The 16,021-nt window shown below is 34.4% G+C and overlaps 1 long non-coding RNA gene across 1 annotated transcript in view; it reads left to right on the top strand.

Moving 5' to 3' along the window:
• LOC109341128 overlaps positions 1-15,002 on the top strand; it is an 18,309-nt gene extending 3,307 nt beyond the window's left edge. The window contains exons 2-3 of the long non-coding RNA XR_002106899.1: positions 3,765-3,770; positions 14,991-15,002. This is a non-coding gene — a long non-coding RNA (uncharacterized LOC109341128). The remainder of the gene's footprint in view (positions 1-3,764; positions 3,771-14,990) is intronic.
• The last annotated feature ends 1,019 nt before the right edge of the window (positions 15,003-16,021 follow it).

Genomic DNA, 16,021 nt, shown 5'->3' with positions numbered 1-16,021 from the left:
TCTGGGTGGGACGAGTCCCTTGTATTCCTGGGGAGGTAACCTGTTGGATCGGACAGTTCTCACAGGCCAAACTCGACGATATCTGACAACCCCTCTTTGCAATCTGGATCAATGAAAGGGATGCCCAGAAAGAGAAAGCGTTTGTTACGACATCGTCCTGTTATGGACTGTTCCTATGGAACTTATTGATCAATTGGCTTAGGAAATGCTTTTTGGTGCGTACAAAGTGGCTTGGTATGGGACCTGTACTCTTGATTTATTTCCGACTAGGTTATTGGGAGGATATTGGTGTGAGGTGGATGATCACGACATAGCATGCATATATTGCACTTGTGGAAGTGGATTCCCACATTTGAGTTACAAACATCATGCATCATCAACATTATGCACATATGATTACTTGTGGTTATGATATTTGTTTATGAAATGTATGTTGATATATTATTGGATATATTAATAAATGGTGGGTTATGATGTCGGTTATAGATAATATATGTGTATGTTGTATTTGGGGTTGTGATCCTCATTTATGTGTTATTTAATTATAGTCATGACATCTTATTGATGAATGATATATTGATAAATGGTGAATTATGATATTGATGGAAATAAGTGTTGTTTACATTACATAGGTTGATTAGATAATTGTTTATGAGAACAATTGATGAGTTTGGTTATATTACTCATGTGGATTGAATAATTGTTTACGAGAACAACCGATGAGTTATAATGTAATATGTTATATATATATGAACTGTTTTTCATATCTGAGTGTAATATTCTGAGTAAGTCCTTGCCGTCAATGAATTATATTCATTAGATGTCTTACTCTCTCTATTTTTCTGCTTTTCTATTGCTTGCTTTTCGGATGTGTGCTCGTCAGATAGTCAGCTTGCTCGGATTTGGAGCTACCCGTCCGTGATGTTCTAGGAGGGGGCACGAGGAATTGAGGAAGAGGCAGTACCCTAGCTTTGGAGTTAGCCACTAGGAGTTGCTTATCATTTTGTGACTTTCGAAACACTAACGGCTTCAGCTGGTTCATGTCTTTGTTTAGTGTCTTTTGGCGATGATTAATATTTCCGCCCTTTCTTGTTGGATATGTATATTAAGTACTTATGATCTTTTATATCTATGAAGATGTATATTTAGGAAATGTTGTATCATATCAATTACTGTTAGGTAACCGGTTTTGATTTTCCGAGTTATATGTTACTTAAAGTGATGTCCCGGAAAAGAATGGTTTTTAAAAGGAAACAATTTTTATAACACCAATTCAAAAAAAAATTACTCACTTTTCCGCGTAATAAATAAAGAGTATTTTTCGGGGCGTTACATCCGAGTCAGGAATATCCACATTTATGTGGGGCTATCTCTCCCAGTGAGTATTTTTTTCATCTACAAAACTCGAACTCGAGACCTTGTTTAAGGAGAATTAAGCATGTACAACTTGAAATTGAAATTGATAATATATCTTTACATATACCAATATATATTTAATCAATTTTTTGGTGAATTGAATATTGAGGCTTGTTAGTTTTTGACAATAAAATTTGAACTTATATCCTTATCAAATAAACAAACCTTCAATGGGCATATAATAACTTTTGCTAAATTAAAATTAGCTAAACATTTTAAGCAATTATATAATTAAAATATAAACATTTATCAATCATATAATTATATTTTATATGTATATATTTAAAAAGAATATGAGATCTTTATGAATTTCAAACTATACATGTGCACAAAACACCTTCATTTTTGGGAGAGGGAAATTTTATTATAAAATTTGGAAGTAAAAAAAGATAATTGATTTTCAAATTAGATAAATATCAATTCAAAATATAAACCAACAATGCGTTGATCTAGTGGTATAAAGCCCTACTAGATCCTCAATAGCAAATGTATGGGTGTAAGTGGTCTCGGTTTAAACCGCGAAACCGATGGAACCGAACCAAACCAAACCGCAAAATGTGGTTCGGTTCCGTTTCGCGGTTCGGTTCGGTTATATTTTTAAGGAATCGTTTATGTTCGGTTCGGTTTATGGTTTTAGAAATTTAGGAACCGTTAGAACCGAACCGAACCACATATTAAAGAAATATATACTAGGGATTAAGAAATAATATTTTATTATTGTTTAAATTCTTCAACCAATTTTCTAGCTTAAATTATCAATTTTTGTGTGAATTGAAGTGTTACATATGTTACTAAATTGTTATTAAGTTAGTATTATATATGTTATTAGTTACTAAATTGTTTCCTAATGTCTTATGATTTGGAACATATTTTCAACTTTTGTGATATTGAGTTTGAAACCAATATATATCATATATTGTTATACATGTATTGTTACATGTGTTACTAATTATGAAATGTAAGGTTATAAATGTAACTATTATATATTTTACTAATTGTCATATATGTTACTAATCATGAAGTGTATTGTTATATATGAATCATAATTTTTTATAGTAATAGTAGTAATGTTTATCCTTTTATGATAAACAATATCTCTTTTAATACATTTTGAATTTTCAATTGATGAAATATTTTTTTTATAAAAATTAAATGAAAAAACCGTGGAACTGAACCGAACTGAACCATTCAAGAGCAGTTCGGTTCGGTTCTTATAGTTAAAGTTGCGGTTAATTGAGCTGAACCGAACCATATGTTTTTGATCGGTTCGGTCACTAAAATGCACAAAAAACCGAACCGAACCGAACCGAATTTTTACACCCCTAAGCAAATGTTTGATTTTTGAGAAAATATATCAATAGTACCAAAAAAATATAAAATATTTTTATAACATAAGTATTCAACATTTTTTAGCCTAATGTAGATTAGAGGGTACAAAATCTATTTAGTGGCCTTAAAGAAAATATAAAGTTAAAAATATATCTTTACATATTTATTTTTTGTTTCTCACATGTATTTTCGTACTGGAGGCAATTATGTCTGAGCCAGAAATATCTACATGTATGTGGGACTAACTCTCCCAACGAGTATTTTTTCATATACAAGACTCGAATCCGAGACTTTGCTTAAGGGGAATCAAACATGTACCACTTGAAGTTGAAGTTGGTAATATATCTTTACATATACCTATATATATTTAATCAATTTTTTGGTGAATTGAATATTGAGGCTTGTTAGTTTTTGACAATAAAATTTGAACTTATATCCTTAGAGGATATTTGAGATATATCCTATAAGGATATGAATTAAATCCTTATCAAATAAACAAACCTTCACTGGCATATAATAACTTTTGCTAAATTAAAATTAGCTAAACATTTTTAGCAATTATATAACTAAAATTTGATTTTTGCATCTCATTTGCCTTCTCCTTTTCTCCTCTTGAATTGCATGAAAATCTACTCTAAAACTATCCTAAAAACTACCTAAAATGAAAGGAATAGAAGAGGAATCAACTAGGAATAATTTAGAATGAATTTACAATGTTTTTCAAATCAGAATTTCGTTCCTTTTTATAGGCCAAGGTGCTGGATGCTCAGCTGCCTTGTTTGGCAGCTAAGTTGCTCATCTTTGGCCCCTATGAAGAGCCACTTTGGCCCCTACTTGACCCCTATGGTGGGCTAGGTTACATGCATGGTGACACCTCCTTCTTCTTGTCATAGCCTTATGTCATCCATGAGGTCATATTCTTGGCCTTTAAGTAAAGAAAAGTAAGATGTTCCATGATTTGACCAAAAAATCACTTTTCTGGGTCGCCAGCCGCTTAGCCCACCTGTTTCCCCGCTAAGCGGCATGTTTCAGCAACTTGGATGACCTGGTTCCCCGCTCAGCTCCATGTTTCAGCCGCTCAGCTGACTGGTTCCACGCTCAGCTGCCTGTTTCAGCAGCTTAGCTGACTTGGCCTGGTGGTTGGTGCCTGGCCGACCTGGCCTGGTGCTTGGTGCTTGGCTTGGCTGGACAGCTTTGTGCAAGATTTCTTCATGGTGAAGCAACCTTTTTTCCTTTGGTTTGTTACTTGATTTTTGTTGGTTGCTTGGCCTTTTTGGGTTGTTTTCTTTAACTTAAGGTAAGCATTTGATTTTTGCAAGTTGCCTTGCCTACGTTGCTTGGCCTACCTTAACTTAGGTTTCTTCAAGACGAAGTAAGCTACCTTTCGTAAAGGCTAAGTAACCAAATTAAGCACAAATCATGCCATGCTTTAACTTGATTACTTTTAGCAATTCATTTTGAGCTTTTGTCTTGAATTTTGGCTTGAATTCTTATCCATCTTTGAATTTATTCTTTAATATTCAATTTCCTACAAAACTCAAAGAAAACTTGGACAAGAACTAATAAGGAACTAATTTATTTAATCATGCAAAATTTACCTAAAAAGTGTTAATTTAAGTTGGTTTTCTACAATTTGCATAGGATAAGTGCCCTAAAATGATGGTGAAAAGTGTATACTTTTGGCACTTATCAGTCAACAAAGCAAAAAAGAGTCAAGAAATCAAGGTGCTCAACCAGGCAGCTGAGCATGGAACAAGCCACACTGAGCTGACCTGGACAACAACTTGACCTGGACACCAGCCTGACCTGGACCAAACTGCTCAACCAGGCAGCTGAGTGGACCTGCTTAGCTGCTCAGCCTAGCACCATACTAGACCAGGCACGGTCAGAAATCTGCTTGACACGGTCAGACACGAGCTTGGCACATAACCAAGTTGCTGAACAAGCTGCTCAGCGGTCCATCCAAGCAGCTCAGCGGAGAACCAGACTCCTTACCAGTTCAGCAAGCACCAGGCCACGTCCCAGTCAACACGATTAGAAGCTGCTGAACAAGCAACTTAGCGGTGAAGCAGGTGCGCTGAGCGGTGTGCATCAGAATTTGTAGATGAACTTAAGCCCACGGTAGATTGCCTTTAGTTGCGAATTTTGCATTTTTTGTTCAGTAATTATGGCATCTACCTTAGAACTCATGGTCCTCCCATATTCACTTGGTTGCTTTGAGTTTAAGTCACCAAATTTCTTTTGAAGCTTGGTTTGAGCTTGGGAAAGGGTTTTTTCTTTGTAATTTTTGATGACATAAGCATAGTTGATTTCGGATTTGAGGGCCATCATTTCGTTGTAGGGTTCAGGCACGTTTTGAAATTTGCATAAATCAGTGATAAAAGAATAATTGAAGTGATACCTTTGTTGACGCAATCCCAAATAGCATCTGAGATTACTGTAGCAATATCTACGGAGTCTTCATCATAGATGGAGCTAATTAGCTTTGCTTTAGGAAGAGGGATGTCCGAAACATGTAAGGAAGGCCATATGTTGGAGATATGAAGCCTTCCCATATTTGGGTTTGTTTAGTCATACAAAATTTGTAAATGGGCCCAAACATGTTGAGCACCAAGTTCTCCAAACATAGACTTTTCCGAACATATTTTTCTTCATGACTTTCTTCTTCACCCAAGGAGGATGCATTGAGCTTCATTTGAAAGTCGCACAAGTCATGACCATCATTTGTTGGATTCCATGGGTTACCCAAATAATCATAATTACTTGCTTGTTGTAGAAAACTTGAGTTCCATTTACCCAAGTATAACGATTTCTCCTTGCCTCACTTGATGTGATTGAGTTGGAAAAATATTGTTTGACCACATCCAAAGAAAACATTTTCTTTGGTTGATCAATTTTTTGCGATCCATAATTTTCTATGATGAAAAGAAAACCTTCAAAGTCATCATCACTGAAGTTGACAATTCTTTCTAAGGTTATAACATTTTTTAGTGTGATTTCTTTGAATTTTTCCTTATAACATTCTTGAGTGTGATTTCCTTGAATTTTTCCTTAGCATCATTGGAGACAAATTGGGAGTTGTTTCTCTCCCTTGAGACTTGCTTTCCTCTCCTTGATGAACTTCGGAAATTCATGATGAAAGTGAAGAGAAAATTTTGAAATTTTGAGAGAAAGAGTTTTTGAGTTAAGAAGAAAATTTTGCTTGATGTTATTGTTTCAAGAATGGGTTTTTATATAGGAGTTGGAAATCCTTGGTCAAGAAATTCGGTCAAAAATTTAAGAAAAATTCCTCTTTTGAGGATTTTTTTTGGTTTCAAGGTACTGGCCTGGTCAGACCTGCGCTGAGCGCATGGTCCCCCACGCTGAGCGCATGGTTCCCCATGTTGAGCGCATGATTCCCCACGCTGAGCGGTGGGTCAGTGGTCCAGGCTTGACCGAGTAATGAGCTTTGACCAAGACTTTGATTATATTTTGGGCCCCTTTTTGATTTTTGAATTTTGCACATTTGGCCCAATACCCCATTTTTGAAAATAAAATTTTTCTCTTATTCAAAAGATTATTTTCCAATTTTTGATCCCTAAAAAAAATATAATTTTACTTTTAAACACAAAATTTAGAAAAAGGATAAAAAGGGAATTATTATAATATATTATATCAAAATATACTGGGTTGCCTCCCAGCAAGCACTTCTTTAATGTCATTAGCTTGACATCGATCAACACTTTTTATTACTTCTACTGCCTCGATGGTCCAGATTCACTTCTCAAGACTGCATGACTATGCTCTCTAGGGTTTATTTATGTGTTAGCTGAACATGTTGATTTTTCATTTTCAGCTATTTGCTTGGCCAGCTGGCCAATTTGTATTTCCATATTCCTAAGAGAAGCATCAGTGTTTTTCTGATTAGCCATGGTCATTTGCATAAACTGGTTCAAAGTATCCTCCAGTTTGACGCTTTTGTCCTGATTTGGATGTTGATATTGATTATTTCGAGGGTAGAAGTTTTGTCTTTGAGGAGGGTCTTGACTCCAAGGTTGATTCTTTTGAAATTGATTATTATCCGCTTGAGGATAATTATTTTGAAAGTTTTGCCTTGGAGGATTCCCGACAAAATTTACCTCCTCATTTTGGCAGACATTGGCATCATGGACCTCATTACAGTTGTCACACCTAAAAATCTGCTTCTTTGAGTTTTCCCGCAATTGTTTGGCAGACATTGGCATCATGGACCTCATTGGCATCATGGACCTCGACATAAATTTTTCTTCCATCGTATTCCAGTTATTTTGCATATGCTATGGGAGATCAAGGAACCATTCTTTGGCTTTTCTGATTAATGTTAACAGAAAAAGTCTTAGAAAGATGGTCTCCTCTTCAGACTCGGAGATCCCAGTAGTACCAACCAACTCATAAAATTTAGTGAGAAGGTTGTACGAATCTTCGTGGTCTAATCCAATGAAAAGATTGGCGTACATGAGCTTTACCAACCCTGTTTTCATTTCAACCGGCCTTTGAGAACCGGAAGGTCTCCCGATTGTTATCATGTTTCTGGGATTGAAACTGACAAATCCTCCAACGCTGCCTTGGTTTTCTGCCCTAGATTCATTATTTTCTGCCATCTTTGTTCTTTTCTCTTGGAAAGTAGTTTTGGCTTTGTGGGCCTTCTTTCGTGCTCTTTTTTGCTTCTTGAGGGTTTTCTCTATTTCAGGTTGAAGATAAAATTCAAGTTTTTTATTCCTGCTCATGCACAAAAAAAGTTCTTCTCTCTATTTTCCAAGAAGAATTTAGTGAATCAATAATATACATATTTAATAATCCACATTTTTGTACAAAGTTTAAAAAGAAATAATTTGTACAAAAGAAAAAATAAGTTTATGCACAATTATTTGATTAATGACATATAAATATGAAATGTTTTACTATTAAGGCAATTCCCCGGCAGAGGGGCCAATTTGTTGAAAGCGTATCTCGATGTATTTATTTTAGTTGGGAGTTTTCTCCTCTCAACAAATCATCCTGACAGTAGTGTCAATTTGTTGAAAGATTAATACACTAAAGGAGAAGGCAAATGAGATGCAAAAATCAATTTTGTACTCTCATTTGGAACTCAAAAGCATCCAATCCTTGGATGGATGGCTCATGCTCCTAAACATTTTCTTTTGAAGAAGGTTATGTAATTTCTACTTCTTCTTAATTTATAAAAGTTTGAATTTTAATCATTCAAGTTGGTGCTTTGGTTAATATTATTTGTTAGAGAAGTACTTAATGCTCTTTTTAATTGATCACCTAAAAAATGATTTCAAGTCAATAAAATTACTTGTCTCAAACACTTAACAAATAAACTAAGGAGTAAATGTACTACTTAGTTTATTTGCCAAGTTAAGCATGCTTTTCTTAAGATCTTACATTCATCACTCATTCAATATTAGAGTCACCAATGGTTAGGGTGTGACAACCTAATCTCTTTTATGGCCGTAGTATTGTTTAAGTAATGAATATTAATGTTCATCATTCTACCATTTTAGGATATACACTAAAAGGAGGATTTCAGACCTTGGTTTTTGGGGTTAACCAAAATAAAACATAAGAACTTGTCTAAGTTGTTCAAACTCAAAAGAAGATGAGAAATATATTTTCCTTATTCAAAATGATCTTGTCTCCTCAAGAATTTGTTAATATTTAGTTCTATGTTTATTGTTACTTGTTTATATTCACTTTAAACAAAAACCAATGAAAATATGTTCAAATCCATTATTTGTGCATTGACATGTTTATATGATTCATTTTAATAGGCAATTCCTTGTGGTTCGACATAACCCTATACTATCTTGAAACATTTAGAAGAGGGGACCCAACACAAATTGCTTCAACAACAGTTAGAAGAAGGGACCCAAAAGCTTAATGATTTACCAAAACAATTGCGGGAAAACTCAAAGAAGTAGATTTTTAGGTGTGACAACTGTAATGAGAACCATGATGCCAATGTTTGCCAGAATGAGGAGGTAAACTTTGTTGGGAATGCTCGAAGGCAAAAATTTCAAGGTAATTACCCTCAAGGGGGTAATAATCAATTTCAAAGGAATCAACCTTGGAAGCAAGATCCTCCTCAAAGACAAAACTTCTACCCTCAAAATAATCAATATCAGCATCCAACTTAGGACAAAAGTATCAAACTAGAGGATACTCTGAACCAGTTTATGCAGATGACCATGGCTAATCAGAAAAACACTTATGCTTCTCTTAGGAATTTGGAAATTCAGATTGGCCAGCTGGCCAAACAAATAGCTGAAAATGAAAAATCAACATTTTTAGCTACCACAAAAATAAATCCTAGAGAACATAGTCATGCAGTCTTGAGAAGTGAATCCGGACCATCGGGGCAGTAGAAGTGTTGATCAATGTCAAGCTAATGACATTAAAGAAGCGCTTGCTGGGAGGCAACCCAGTATATTTTGAGATAAAATTTTATAAAATTCTCTTTTCTACATTTTATCATTTTTCTAAATTTTATGTTTAAAAGTAAAATTGTATTTTTAGGAATCAAAAATTGGAAAATAACCTTTTGAATAGGGGCAAAATTTTGATTTATAAAAATGGGTTATTGGGCCAAATGTGCAAAATTCAGAAATAAAAAAAAGGCCCAAAATATAGTCAAAGTCTTGGTCAAAACTCATTACTCGGTCAAGCCTAGACCACTGACCCACCGCTCATCGTGGGGAACCATGCGCTCAGCGTGGGGACCATGCGCTCAGCGGGGGGGACCTTGCGCTCAGCGCAGGTCTGACTAGGCCAGTACCTTGGAACCAAAAAACAAATTCCTCAAAAGAGGAGTTTTTCTTAAATTTTTGACCGAAATTCTTGACCAAGGACTTCCAACTCTTATATAAACACCCATTCTTGAAACATAAGCATCAAGCAAAATTTTCTCCTTAACTCAAAAGCTTTTTCTCTCAAAATTTTCAAATTCTCTCTTCACTTTCATCATGAATTTTCGAAGTTCAACAAGGAGAGGAAAGGAAGTCTCAAGGGAGAGTAACAACTCCAAATTTGTCTCCCATGATGCTAAATAAAAGTTCAAAGAACTCACACTAAAAAATGTTATAACTTTGGAAACAAATGTTAACTTGAGTGATGATGACTTTGGAGGTTTTCATTTCATCATAAAAAATTATGGGTGGCAAAAAATTGCTCAACCAAAGAAAATGTTTTCTTGGGATGTAGTCAAACTATTTTTTGCCAACTCAATCACTTGAAGTGAGGCAAGGAGAAATTGTTACACTTGGGTAAGTGGAACTCAAGTTTTTTATAGCAAGCAAGTCATCAATGAATACTTGGGTAACCCATGGAAGCCAACAAGTGATGATCATGACTTGTGCGATTTTCAAATAAAGCTCAAAGCATCCTCTTTGGGTGAAGAAGAAAGTCATGAAGAAGAGTATGTTAGGCAAAGTCAATGTTTGGAGGACTTGGAGCTCAACATGTTTGGGCCTATTTTCAATCAACAAACCCAAATATGGGCAAGCTTCATACTCTCCAACATATGGCCTTCCTTACATGTGTCGGACATCCTTCTTCCTAAAGCAAAGCTAATTAGCTCCATCTATGATGAAGACGCCATTCATATTGCTGCAGTAATCTCAAATGCTATTTGGGATTGCATCAACAAAGGTATCCCTTCAATTATTCTTCCATCTTTTATCACTGACTTATGCAAATTTCAAAATGTGCCTGAACCCTACAACGAAATGATGGCCCTCAAAACTGAAATCAACCATGCTAATGTCACCAAACATTGCAAAGAAAAGTCCCTTTCCCAAGCTCAATCTGAGCTTAAAAAGAAATTTGGTGACCTAAACCCGAAGCCACCTAGTGAATTTGGGAGGACCATGACTTCTATGGTAGATGCCATAATGAAGGAACAACAAATGCAAAATTCACAACAAAAGGCAATCTACCGTGGGATTAAAGACATCTACCGTGGGAAGAAACGTGATTTCAAGGGAGGATCCTATGAAGAATTTGTAGCAATGACAAAATGGCCCGAGGGGAGATCTCAAGATACAACAGAAGAAGAAGAAAGGGACAATGATGAGGAATGAGAAAAAGGCCTTCCGGTGGTTTCTTTCCCTAAAAATCTCAAAATTTCATATTTTTTTGCATTTTATTTAATAGAGTGTCTTTTTTTTTTATTAAGTCATGATTTTTAGTTTAAGTTAAACAAAAATTTTAAATTTCATCAAGTAAAGCCCAAATTTTTTTTAAGGCTTGAGACAAGCCTTCATTTAAAAATGGGGGGACAAGGCTTCATGTAATTTAAAAATTTTCCTTTTTTTACTAGACTTTGTAAATATGTAAAAAGTAAATTTGTTTGTTCAAAAAACTCAAACATTTTCAAAACCGAAAACAAAATGGCTAAAACAATTTTTTTGAAGCATGATCACATGATTAGAAATGTTCAGCATACTTTAAATTAAGCTTTGATTGAGCAAAATGAGATGTATGCTAAAACTTTTGTGAAAAAGTCTCATAATGTCATAACTTGAAAATTAATTTTATGTAACAAGATCTTTGCAAATATTTTTGTATTAAAAAGTGTGAATCCCAACCTTGTGAGGGAGTGTAAGCCAAACACAATTATTATGTGAGCCTAGTGAGAAACGTTTTGATTTTGCACAATTGATTTTGTTTGAATCATTCTTTACTTGGTTGCACACAATTTGATAGGATATGATCAAGTTCTTTCAATTAGAATGAGCCACTTGACCAAAAATGACCAACCAAAAATAGGAATATCCTTTGTTAAACCCTTTGAGCCTTAAATAAAAATTTATTTTTAAAATCAACCCTTGAGCCTAATATGGAAAGACAAAAATAATCTCCTATACTTTTCTAAGTAAAAAGAGAGGATTTTTCAAAAGGAAGGTTGATGGAAGAAATTAAGTTGGGAGGAATCGTTGACAAAGTGTTCAAGGAAAAATTCTCAATCTCTTTACAAGTCAAAAAGTAAAAAAAAAAAATCCAAAATAAAAATGGATGAAAACGTTTCAAAGATAAGTAAGATGCTCTTGAAAATGCAGCTTTGAGAATCTTGGGTTGTCTTTTTCTCTCAATGTGTAAAACTTGGAATCTATTGAATTCTCCACATTTGTTAAAATCACAGCTTTTATATGTAATTGATCGTAACAAATGTTAATCGATTATATATTACGTTAATCGATTAACGTGCTTATGAAAATAGTTTTTCAGTTATGGCTTAATCGATTATCAAACTCCTTAATAGATTAATAAGCTAGAAATCTTGTGAGGTTAGCTATCGTAACTCCTTCTAATCGATTAAACAATACCTTAATCAATTAACGAATTTCAACAAGATATAATCGATTATCAAATAGTTAATTGATTAATATGTATGAAAATGACTTTTCTTAATTGTATGGTAAACATTCTTTATAATGCAAGAACATGCAATACATGATTTTAAAATAGGTGATTCTTTTATGCACAAAAACCATGTATGCGTAATGCAAATGCATGAATCTTACTTAATATATATATATATATATATATATATATATACTTAGATGGAATGCCTCAACCTATATGATTTTCATTTTAGACTTTTTCTGAGACTTCTATCTTGGGTTTACCTAACCTAAACTCAATACTGGTCAAGCATCTTAGGACTCTAAACAAATAAAGTAATCCTAAGTTCTATGACGTTGACCTTGAGTTTTTGGAATGTTGTTTGTTGGTAATGTCCAAGTATTCAAGCTTTCATTTAACTCCTCGTCTTCATCAAAACTAAGTAGGTTAATCATTGATGGCATCCTTTGACTATTTTCCATTTCAATCTCCCAGTTTTTGATGATGACAAACTCTGAAACAGATCTTCTCCCCCTCAAACCATGTAAGAGGTGATACAAGGGTAGCATTCAAGATTTCACGTGGAAGCTCAATGCAACCGGCAAAACAGCTCAAACAACACTTATCTCCCCCTTTTGGCATGATAAAAAAGCTGAGATTATATGATAGTAATGGCCAAAAGGAAGGAAATATTTTCACAAAATTTACTGGTCTTAATCGATTAATTAATCAAGGATAATCGATTAAGCTGTCTCAGAAGAATTAAACAGGTGCACAATTTTTATTAGTTAATCGATTATATATGCATGGAGTTAATCGAATATTCATTTATAAAATCATATTATGGCATAAATGAATTGCGCGATATATCCATTTGTGTGATTTTGGCAAGAATAACATAGAACGATTAATGGTATATAAGATAAGTCATATAAGGCATATATTAACCATTCAATTAATGTAACACAAACGCTAGATATAGTCAAAGTTTCATGCAATAATTCAAACATAATCGATGTTAATGACAAGATTATGAGAGTTTACATAATAAGTGCATCAAGTACATAATAAGTTCAAAACAAAGTACAACCAACAACAAAATACAATCTCAAAAGCATACACACACCCTAGAGTCTAGAAAATCCTATCAAGGCTATTCTTGGGGTGGTGGTGGTTGTGCTGAGCCATGCGTGGCGCGCAAAATGAAGATGATGCGTTCAAGATCCTCGAATAACTTTTGTTGCTGCTGTTGGAGCTCAGCTACCATGGAGTCTCTCAAAGACTGAAAATGTCTATCAATTCGCGCATTTAGGCATTGTTCCATAGCATCCAAGTGCACAAGCCCAAAAGATGGTTCATGAGGCTCAACATTTGCCTCATTTTGTGGTTGCTCGGGGTTTTTCTCACGAAGATTTTCAGCAATATCTTCATACGGTAAGTCTTCATTCACGTCGGTGTTATGATCGTCTTGATATTTCCATATATTTCCAAACTTTTATATTCCCATCTTGTGAATAAGATTGTCACCAACAAGGTGCTCTCGAGAATTTGTAGTTATTGTATCCACATCTAACGTGTCAATTTCATAGTAGTCAATGACACGGGAGATGAAAATCCCATATGCAATTAACCCTGAAGAAGAAGAAGAAGCTATATCATTCATGACTTTCAATATTTCAGAAGGCCTGTTTACAACAATGCCTTCCCTTATGGCAAACATTAGCTTGAGATTGTTGATTATAGGTTGAGCATGGTTGGTGTTTCTTTGAACTAAAATATATGCAATCAGATAGTTCAAGAGTTAGTTTTCAACAGATAATGATTCAGCTTTGGTCAATTCTCCTTGTACAAATAAGTGAGGTCCTCTTAAACATGACTTATACATCTCAATAGCATCAAATGAGTCCTATAACTCATTGTTGCAATCTCCTATCATGGATCCATCACTTCATAATCCTCCAACAACCAAAAATAGTTCTTCATCAAAAAATATCATTTTCCCATAACCATTGACACATAAACCTCATCCAAAACTATCATTTTCCTATAACCATCGACACATAAACCTCATCCTTATACCTAAAATTACTATACAATTCCCGAATGAGCGAAGGATAAATTTTACCTTTTAATTCCATAAACTTGTTCGCTCCTTGAGTTTCCAAACCATGTGGGAACTCAAATCCTTGTTCGACTTGCCACGCCGCATCCACATATCAGATGTATGTTTGTTTTTGTCCTTGAAATTTGGCTAGACGAGCTTCTTGGAGTATAGGAGAGTATTAAGGATCCCCATGATTCTTTCTTCCACCTTGAGCAAAAGAGGAACCTTTGTCTATGTCTCTAGAACGTTTGGAAGAATGCTTCCCTCTCATTGCACATGGTTCACTCATGTTTTCAGGTATGGAGTTGATTAATTGATTGAATAATTGATTTTCTGGGTTTTGGGATTTAGGGTTTCTAAGAAAAATGAGAAACGGTAGAGATTTCAGATTTAATAGAAATTGGGGATTTTAGGAAGAAGGAAATATGTTTAGGTGTCCAGATTTGTTATAGAATAGGTTAGGACCACTCAATTTTTAAAAATATTTAGAAGGGGGAAACAAAGAGGATTTAGGGTTCTAAATTTGAAATGACCTAGTATTGCATTTGAACCTGATATACTACTGCCATTAATCAATTATATGCAGTGGTTAATCAATTAACCAATTTAAAATTTTCAAACTTTTTGAATTTTGAGCCCAGGCAATCGATTAAGGCACACGTTAATCGATTAAACAAGTTAAAATTTTCAAATTTGTAAAGTATTGAGCCCATGTAGTCGATTAAGATGTTCTTTAATCGATTAAAAGCAAGAGGAAAATTTATTCTCTGGTTACTAGAACTCAAGTTAATTGATTAAGACACAGAACAATTGATTATTGAAATAACTAACTTAAATTTTAGTGCAATTTAGAGATTTCTAGAGTATGCAAAGATACTATTCCTAATATTCTAACCTAATAGGTATGTGACACACTAGAGAAGCATTAAACCATTCATGAAGATAATTTGAGCATAGGAAACATGCATTCATAACATATATCACTTATAAGCATATATTAAAGATCAAGCAAAGGCATACAATTTCCTAAAGCAACTTAGTTTAGATATTTTTCATCAAGAATGCCAAGTTCTCTGTGTAAAACAAAGAATGTATCCCGTGGAAGGGGTTTGGTAAAAATATCTGCCAATTGCTTCGAGGTTTCAACAAATTCAAGTATACAATAACCTTTTTGAACATGGTCACTTAAAAACTGATGTCTAATCTCAATATGCTTAGTTATAGAATGAAGAATGGGGTTCTTTGATAGATTTATGGCACTAGTGTTATTGCATTTCATTGGTATTTTAACAAGTTTTAAACCAAAGTGTAATAGTTGTTGCCTCATCCATAATATTTGAGCAAAAAACATGCCAACGATAATACATTTGTTAGATATCAGTGGCGGAATACACCTAGAAGGGGGGGTTGAATAGGTGTGGTGGAGCTCAAGTTCCACTTTTTGGGTTTTTACACACTTGCTGAAAAATGCCCAGTTAATCGATTAACAACTGGTCTTAATCAATTAACCAGTAACAGAAATAGAATGACTAGAACAACACCTTGCACAGTTATTAACCAACATACAAACAGATATACAACATATACTTTTGTGCAAGATTAACAAGAACATAGCAAGAAACAAGCATGCAAAATATTTGCTCCAAATACGCATTAAAACATCTTGAAATATAAAAGAGAAAAGGATAGAAAAGATTGCGCAGGGATTTTATCCTGGTTCGTTTTGCTGTCCACTGCAAAACTACATCCAGTCCTCCCCTCTGATTTGGGAGATTTTTCTTCTTCACTGTAGAACACAATGCACGTTAC

This window comes from Lupinus angustifolius, unplaced genomic scaffold (assembly GCF_001865875.1).
Source record: "Lupinus angustifolius cultivar Tanjil unplaced genomic scaffold, LupAngTanjil_v1.0 Scaffold_371, whole genome shotgun sequence".
NCBI classification, from domain to species: Eukaryota; Viridiplantae; Streptophyta; class Magnoliopsida; order Fabales; family Fabaceae; genus Lupinus; species Lupinus angustifolius.
Note: the sequence above shows the minus strand (reverse complement) of the source record. Positions and strands in the feature narration are given on the sequence as shown.